Source organism: Nicotiana tomentosiformis, chromosome 9 (genome assembly GCF_000390325.3).
Source record: "Nicotiana tomentosiformis chromosome 9, ASM39032v3, whole genome shotgun sequence".
In the NCBI taxonomy this organism is placed as follows: Eukaryota; Viridiplantae; Streptophyta; class Magnoliopsida; order Solanales; family Solanaceae; genus Nicotiana; species Nicotiana tomentosiformis.
Genome location: NC_090820.1, coordinates 16,396,904 through 16,404,453, shown reverse-complemented (window position 1 = coordinate 16,404,453; position 7,550 = coordinate 16,396,904). Strand labels below are relative to the sequence as shown.

At 37.5% G+C, this 7,550-nt stretch overlaps 1 long non-coding RNA gene across 2 annotated transcripts; it reads left to right on the top strand.

Annotated features, from left to right (window-relative positions):
* Window positions 1-5,052: 5,052 nt before the first annotated feature.
* Window positions 5,053-6,952, top strand: LOC104091833 (uncharacterized). Of its 2 annotated transcripts, XR_685288.4 has the most exons (3): window positions 5,067-5,437; window positions 6,568-6,716; window positions 6,814-6,952. It is a non-coding gene; the product is annotated as an uncharacterized lncRNA (long non-coding RNA). The 2 variants fall into 2 exon arrangements; XR_004505882.2 differs by having other exon boundaries at window positions 5,053-5,437; window positions 6,568-6,952.
* The last annotated feature ends 598 nt before the right edge of the window (window positions 6,953-7,550 follow it).

Sequence of the window (7,550 nt, the reverse complement as noted above, 5' to 3'; positions counted from 1 at the left end):
TTATGGATGCAGGGCAGGCTATGTGTGCCTAATATAGATAGATTGTGTGAGTTGATTCTCCAGGAGGCCCACAGTTCGCGGTACTCCATTTATCTGGGTGCTGCAAAGATGTATCAGGACTTGAAACAACACTATTGGTGGAGGTGGATAAAGAAAGACATAGTGGAATATGTAGCTCGGTGCCTAAATTGCTAGCAGGTAAAGTATGAGCATCAACGACCGGGTGGATTGCTCCAGAAGTTAGAAATTTCAGAATGGAAATGGGATCAGATCACTATGGAATTCGTTGTTGGACTCCCACGGACTCAGAGGAAATTCGATGCAGTTTGGGTGATTATGCATAGATTGACCAAGTCAGCTCATTTCATTCCTATGATTACTACTTACTCTTTAGAACAGCTGGCTCAGGTATATATTCGTGAGATTGTCAGACTTCACGGCGTACCGGTATCTATCATCTCTGATCGGGGTACGCAGTTTACATCACGGTTCTAGAGGGTAGTACAACGTGAGTTGCGTACTCGGGTAGAGTTGAGTACAACCTTTCACCCTCAGACGAACGGGTAGTCTGAATGCACTATTCAGATATTGGAGGATATGCTTCGTGCATGTGTGATAGATTTTGGGGGTGCTTGGGATCAGTTCTTACCACTTGCTGAGTTTGCTTACAACAACAGTTACCAGTCGAACATTCAGATGGTTCCGTATGAGGCCTTGTATGGTAGGCGGTGCCGGTCTCCAATGGGTTGGTTCAAACCGGGCGAGTCTAGGCTATTGGGTACAGACTTGGTTTGGGATGCCTTGGAAAAGGTTAAATTGGTTCAGGATCGACTTCGTACAGCCCAATCTAGACAGAAGAGTTATGCAGATTGGAAGGTTCGTGATGTTGCATTCATGGTTGGTAAGCAGGTCTTGCTCCGGGTTTCGCCTATGAAGGGTATGATGAGGTTCGGGAAGAAGGGCAAGTTGAGCCCTAGGTATATTGGGCCTTTTGAGATTCTTAAAAGAGTTGGAGAGGTGGCTTACAGACTTGTGCTACCACCTAGTCTCTCTGCAGTTCATCCGGTATTCCATGTTTCTATGCTTCGAAAATATCACGGTGATCCGTCTCATGTGTTAGACTTCAGTTCGGTTCAGTTGTTCAAGGATCTATCTTATGTTGAGGAACCAATGGCTATTTTAGATAGGCAGGTTCGAAAGCTGAGGTCAGATAACATTGCTTCCGTGAAGGTTCAGTGGAGGGGTCATCCGGTCGAGGAGGCGACTTGGGAGATCGAGCATGATATGCGCAGCTGTTATCCACACTTATTCACCAGCTCAGGTACTTTTTCTAACTCCGTTCGAGGACGAACGTTTGCTTTAGAGGTGGATAATGTGATGACCCAAAATGTCATCTTTAAAGTTAATAATTAATTATGTGTTCTAAAACTTTAAAAGCACTATTTATCTTTACTTGACTTACATGCGCAGTCTGTAAAATTTTTCGGAAAGTTTTTATGTGAAAAATAGATTAAAATATGAATTAGAGCTTTAAAACTTAGATGAGTTCACTTTGGTCAATATTTTGAGAAAACGGACTCGGATTAGTGTTTTGACAGTTTCAGTAGGTCCGTATCGTGATTTGGGACTTGGGCGTATGCCAGGAATCAAATTCTGAGGTCCCTAGCCCGAGATATGGAATTTTGATGAAAAATTAAAAGTTTAAGTTTAAATAGTGACCGGATGTTGAATTATGTACAAACGACCCCGGAATAGAATTTTGATGATTCCAACAGCTCTGTATGGTGATTTTGGACTTAGGAGCGTGATCGGAATTTTATTTGGAAGTCCGTAATGAAATTAGGCTTGAAATGGCTAAAATAGGAATTTAAGTTTGGAAGTTTGACCGGGGAGTTGACTTTTTGATATCAGGGTCGGAATCCAGTTCCGAAAATTTTCATAGCTATGTTATGTCATTTATTACTTGTGTGCAAAATTTGAGGTTAATCGGACTTGATTTGATAGGTTTAAACATCGAATGTAGAAGTTGGAAATTCTAAGTTTCATTAAGCTTGAATTGGAGCATGATTCGTGATTTTAGCGTTGTTTGATATGACTTGAGGTTTCAAATAAGTTTGTATGATGTTTTAGGACTTGTTGGTATATTTGGTTGAGGTCCCGAGGGCCTCGGGTAAGTTTCAGATGGTTAACGGATCAAAAATAGGACTTAAACAGCTGCTGCAAATTTTCTTCTGCTGAGCAATCGAGCCCAGAAGTCGAGCCCAAAAATAATCGAAGGCCGGAAATCGAGCCCAGAAATCAAGCCCAGAAGGCAAGGTTTGAGAGCCATAATCGAAGGCAGGCTCGAGAGTCATAATCGAAGGCAGGCTTGAGAGCCATAATCGAAGGCAGGCTCGAGAGTCATGATCGAAGGCAGGCTTGAGAGCCATGATCGAAGGCAAGGCTCGAGAGCCATGATCGATGGCAAGTTCGAGAGCCATGATCGAAGGCAAGGCTCGAGGGCTATGATGGAAGGCAAGCTCGAAGGCCAGTGATCGAAGGCCCAAGATCGAGGCCTAGGATCGAGGGTTATGACCAAGGCGAGTGATCGAGGGCCATAAAGATCAAAGCCATGATCGATAGCCAGGATCGATGGTTGTGATCGAGCCATAGGGTCGAGGTCCATGATCGAAGCCATGATCGGAGGCCATGACCGAGGTCCAGCCCGGACAGATCTGTAAGTTTATAAAACTGGGGATTTCGTCCTATTTGCCATTTTTGACGAACTTGAGCTTGAGCAGAAGCGATTTTTGACAGATTTTTAAGGAAAAATATTTGGGTAAGTGATTCTAACTCGGATTTGGTCAATATACACGAATATATCATTGTTTTTACCATTTAATTAGTGTATTAAGATGAAAATTTGGGAAAATTTTAGAAATCTCATAAAAACGAATTTTTGAGATTTCTGCATCGATACGGAGTCGGATTTGAGTAAAACTGGTATGGTTGGACTCGTAATTGAATGTGTTGTCGGATTTTATAAGTTTTTCCGGATTCCGAGATGTGGGCCCCACGGGCGAATTTTGAACTAATTTCGAATTTTATTGAAAAATATAATATTTTCTTATGAAATTAATTCCTATAATTTTATTTGACTGTATCAAATTAATTATGACTAGGTACGAGTCGATCAGAGTTGGAGAATCGAGGAAAAGGCATACTACTTGGTTAAATTGGAGCAAGTCGAGGTAAGTGACTTGTCTAACCTTGTGTGGGAAAAATTTCCCCTAGGATTGGTAGGGAAGTGATAAATTATAATGTGTTGAAAGTCGTGTACACGAGGTGACGTATGTGTACACGGGCTAAATGTGAAAGATTACGTTGTTAAGTTGGGTAGATCACTGTTGCGCATTAATTAAACTATTTTATTCTGATATATTCTTCATCATTGATTTAATGTTTTAAAGTTGCTTGACCTTTTCCGCCTAATTGTTTTACCTGTTTAGTTGAAACTTGGTTTCTTTTATTCTATGCATTATTTGAAGTTAATTTTCTTTAAATTAAATATTATTAACATGAAGTATTTGACATTTTTAAATTTGGTATTGAAACAACGTATTAAAGATTTTGAAATATTATTTTGCTGAATTATTTATTCCTGAATATTTTTGTAAGATTTCCGTACTCATTGTGATGGAGCTGTGAGCTCTTTATTGTGAAAAAATATTGTTGTTGAAGTATTTTGGCAAGTTAAATTATTTGAGCACTTGATGTGCAAATTGTGATATATTGTGATGTTGATACGCATGCGGTGGTATAAGGTCTGGGTATTGAAACGCATGCGGTGAGATAAGGGTTGCTTGATACGCTTGGATAGTAGGGGGAACTACTAGAAGTCATGCGATGTGATACGGATGGTTAAAATGCGGGATGCTATTTCGGAAAAAATGTTTTCTTTAAAATAAATTGTAAAGGCTCCCGCGGTGAGATAAGAAAATGAGATATTGTGAATTTATTTATGATTTGGGACTACGAGGAGGTACCTCGTGAGTGCCCTTGTTGATATTGATTTATGGCCATAGTTGCCTTTGATTATTTGTTATGATTTTCATAAAGTTGAAAGCACATTCTGTTTTGATTTCACGAGATATTATTTGTCATTATTTTGTTTAATTAATTGGTGACATGCTACTTGATTCATTTCCATTGTCATTTTATTTTATTATATTGTTAAATATTTTACCATGCAATTATTATTTTCCAGTAGGGCCTGACCTGACCTCGTCACTACTCTACCGAGGTTAGGCTTGGCACTTACTGGGTACCACTGTGGTGTACTCATACTACGCTTCTGTACATCTTTTTGTGCAGATCCAAGTACTCCTTACCAGTCCCGACATCAGTGAGTTACTTGTACACGGAGACTTCGAGGTATATCTGCCAGCGTCCGCAGACTCCGGAGTCCCCTTCTGTCATTATTGTGTTGCTTCCTTATTTTCTTTAGACCTTGATATATATAGAGACATTGAGGATAAATTTTTAGAAGCTTGTGACTTATTTTTACCGGATTTTGGGAGTTGAAATTATTTGAATTGTAGTTTATTTATTTCAAATTTAAATTTTTATTCCGCATTGATAGGCTTACCTAGTCTTAGAGATTAGGTGCCATCACGATATCCTACGGAGGGAATTTGAGATCGTGACATTATTGGTATGTATATGTATGACTACTAACCGTCTGCTCCAGCTTCCATTATATAATCATCAATTCTTTTTATTCGCAAAATGGAGTCCTACTGAAATATGTTCTAATCGTCCTGAATTTTCTATCTTTCTAAGGATGTCCTACTGATTTTTTTATTGGTAGAGTTTTGTTATGGGCTAACTCCTTAAATTAATAGGAAATATATTTGTTATATAAAAAATTAACTTCCCTGGTGTACTTAAGAGAATTTTCTTTTTTCCAGAATAGATACCAAAAAATGTTTGTGGAACATATATTAAAATAAAAATATTACTTCACTAAAAAGGACTGAAAATAAAAAAAAAAAAACCTCATGAAAACAAAAAACAGGCGCAACCTCAACTACTCTACAACTTGTCACACCAAATTAAGTTTCTCTCCGCAAAGTTCGGTCAACTACCAATATCAACGACAATATATGAATCGAAGGTTTTCATGATTCTAGGTTTGTCTACAGTACCTTAATTTCTCTTAGGAAATAGTGTTGTTCTCAATCCTGTTGTGGTTGCTTCAGAGTTACTTGAAAATTTCTCACAACACAATCTGATATCTGCCGAAAGACTCCACAAAAATTCCAATATTATCTAAACTTCTCACAGCAAAATCAGTTTGTACGGCACTTTGGCATGGAAGAATTGAAGAAACTCGCAAGAAAAAATAGAATATGCATACGGAACAAAGAACGACCAAAATATTCCTCGAATAACAATGGTATGAACTTTTATAACTATTTACTGATTTTCAATACAAAATCATATACTATTCTGCTTAAATTAATGAACACTTTATTATAGTATGTGTTCTTTTATTTTCTTTGCGGTAAATTATATTTTTCTTCTTCTAACCTGATTTGTCTTTCTACCTGCATGTTTAATCTGCCATAAACTTTTTATCACGTCCTTAAGATTTTTTTTAACTATCCAAGTTGTGGCATATTATTTGTGTATATTCAATTCATAAAGAGACCAATATGTATGTTATTCAGTTCCTTTTTTCCAATCAATTGTCCTCTATTCTTTTATTTGGCTTAAATTAGATTTTCCTTCTTTTTACCTGATTTATTTTTTTTTACTAGATCAGAATAAATATACCCAAAATCTTTCAGCAATAAATTCGTTGATTGAACTACCTAATATTTTTGTCCATTCCTTATACACTTTACTTATTTTTTGTCTTACTAAGTTGTTTGATTCTCTGTATCATCTTTAGATTTCGCTTTTTTACATGCTTTAGTCTGTAGGAAGTAGAGAAAATCAACATTTCAAATCAGCTCTTCAATACTTCTATACTAACCTCTAACGTGAACATAGTGAAAGTACATGGGGTGAATTGTGGTCGATTAAAGCTTAGTTGACTAAATATGAGTTTAGTCGACTAGAGTCCGCACAGTGAATAGTTAAAGAGAAGTAAACCAAGCAAACTGAAAGATAACAGGACACATCAATTTTATACTGGTTCAGTACCGGTGAGATACTTACATCCAGTTTCCCTTGGGTCACAAGGGACTTCTTAAATCTTTGATAATAGGTTACAATGATGATAGTTTTGGTTCATTCACCATCAACAACATTCAGTGATAATAGCTTTTGTAATGTTGACACAACTCTCTTTTTGTGTTCTATCTCTTCCTATCTTTTATGACACTTGTAGACTCAAGAATACAGTGTTTGTACTAAGAACTAGAAAGGTTTAGAATTAGTTTGTGTAGTTGCGCACCTAATCCTTGAGTATGCCAGTCTTTTTATAGACCAGATTTGAGAGTTGCTATGATTTATTTTGATTGGTGCACACAATATTTTATTTATATTTGATTCATGACCCGTGTCTTTAATTCCTTCAAGAAGGATGGGCTGGATTTAATAATCCAGGGAGTGCTCCAAGCCGAGATCTAGGGAGTGCTTCCATGCTCCATGCTTTGTCGAAGAAAGGAGCAGTTGATGGGCTGGATTAATTTATCGAGGGAGTGCTTTCCATGCTCCATGCTTTATTGGTTAGAGGAACAACACTTCAAGTTGTCTCTCATTACATTATGTTCCCTTTCCATTTTGAATCTTCCTTCATACAGAATCTGCTATTTGTATTTGCAGGTGAGCTACATGTAAGGCAATGGTTCAAGATACATAGTTATGGAGTGAATCTTCATTCCTTTTTGGAAATGCTTGCTTCACCTGAATCTGCATATATTAATATAATATTAGTCAAGACTTCTTTATGGATATTTGATCATTATTAATTATGAATACTTTCCTGTTCTTTTCAAGTGTGCTCCCCCTGTCTTTAAGCTGGTTGTTGATTTGAATCTGCACTTAAGAAGCTTGTAGTTCACCTGTAAGGTTGTAACACACCTGCAACCTTGTAGTTGTAGTTCACATGTAACACACCTGCAACTTTTTTTCTTTCTTTCTCCCCCTTTGATATCAATTAAAAAAAATAGGAGAAACTACTTGCAGTAATAGTACTAGCTAAGCAGGCATTAAATTTGTACATCTAAGCAGTTATAGTGAGCATAGTCGACTAATGCTCATCCCAGACACAACCAAAAGAAAATAGTCTTAAACTATCACACAAAGCAAAAAGGATTGTCTTAAGCATTCCTAAACAGCCTGCATGACCCTGATTCCTTGCCTCCTTGTGGCTTGAAGAGTGATCCTAAGTTTGGCCACGTCTGCCGCGGTTTCCTTGGTTACTTCTCTGATCTTGTCCACCTGCTCCTGCAAAGAGGTTAGTAAATCTTTGATATCTGCAATGTTGTGCTGCATCAACATTAGTTGGTCTGAAGAAGAGAATTTGTTGACTTCATATTTTAGTCCTCCACTGCTCTGAG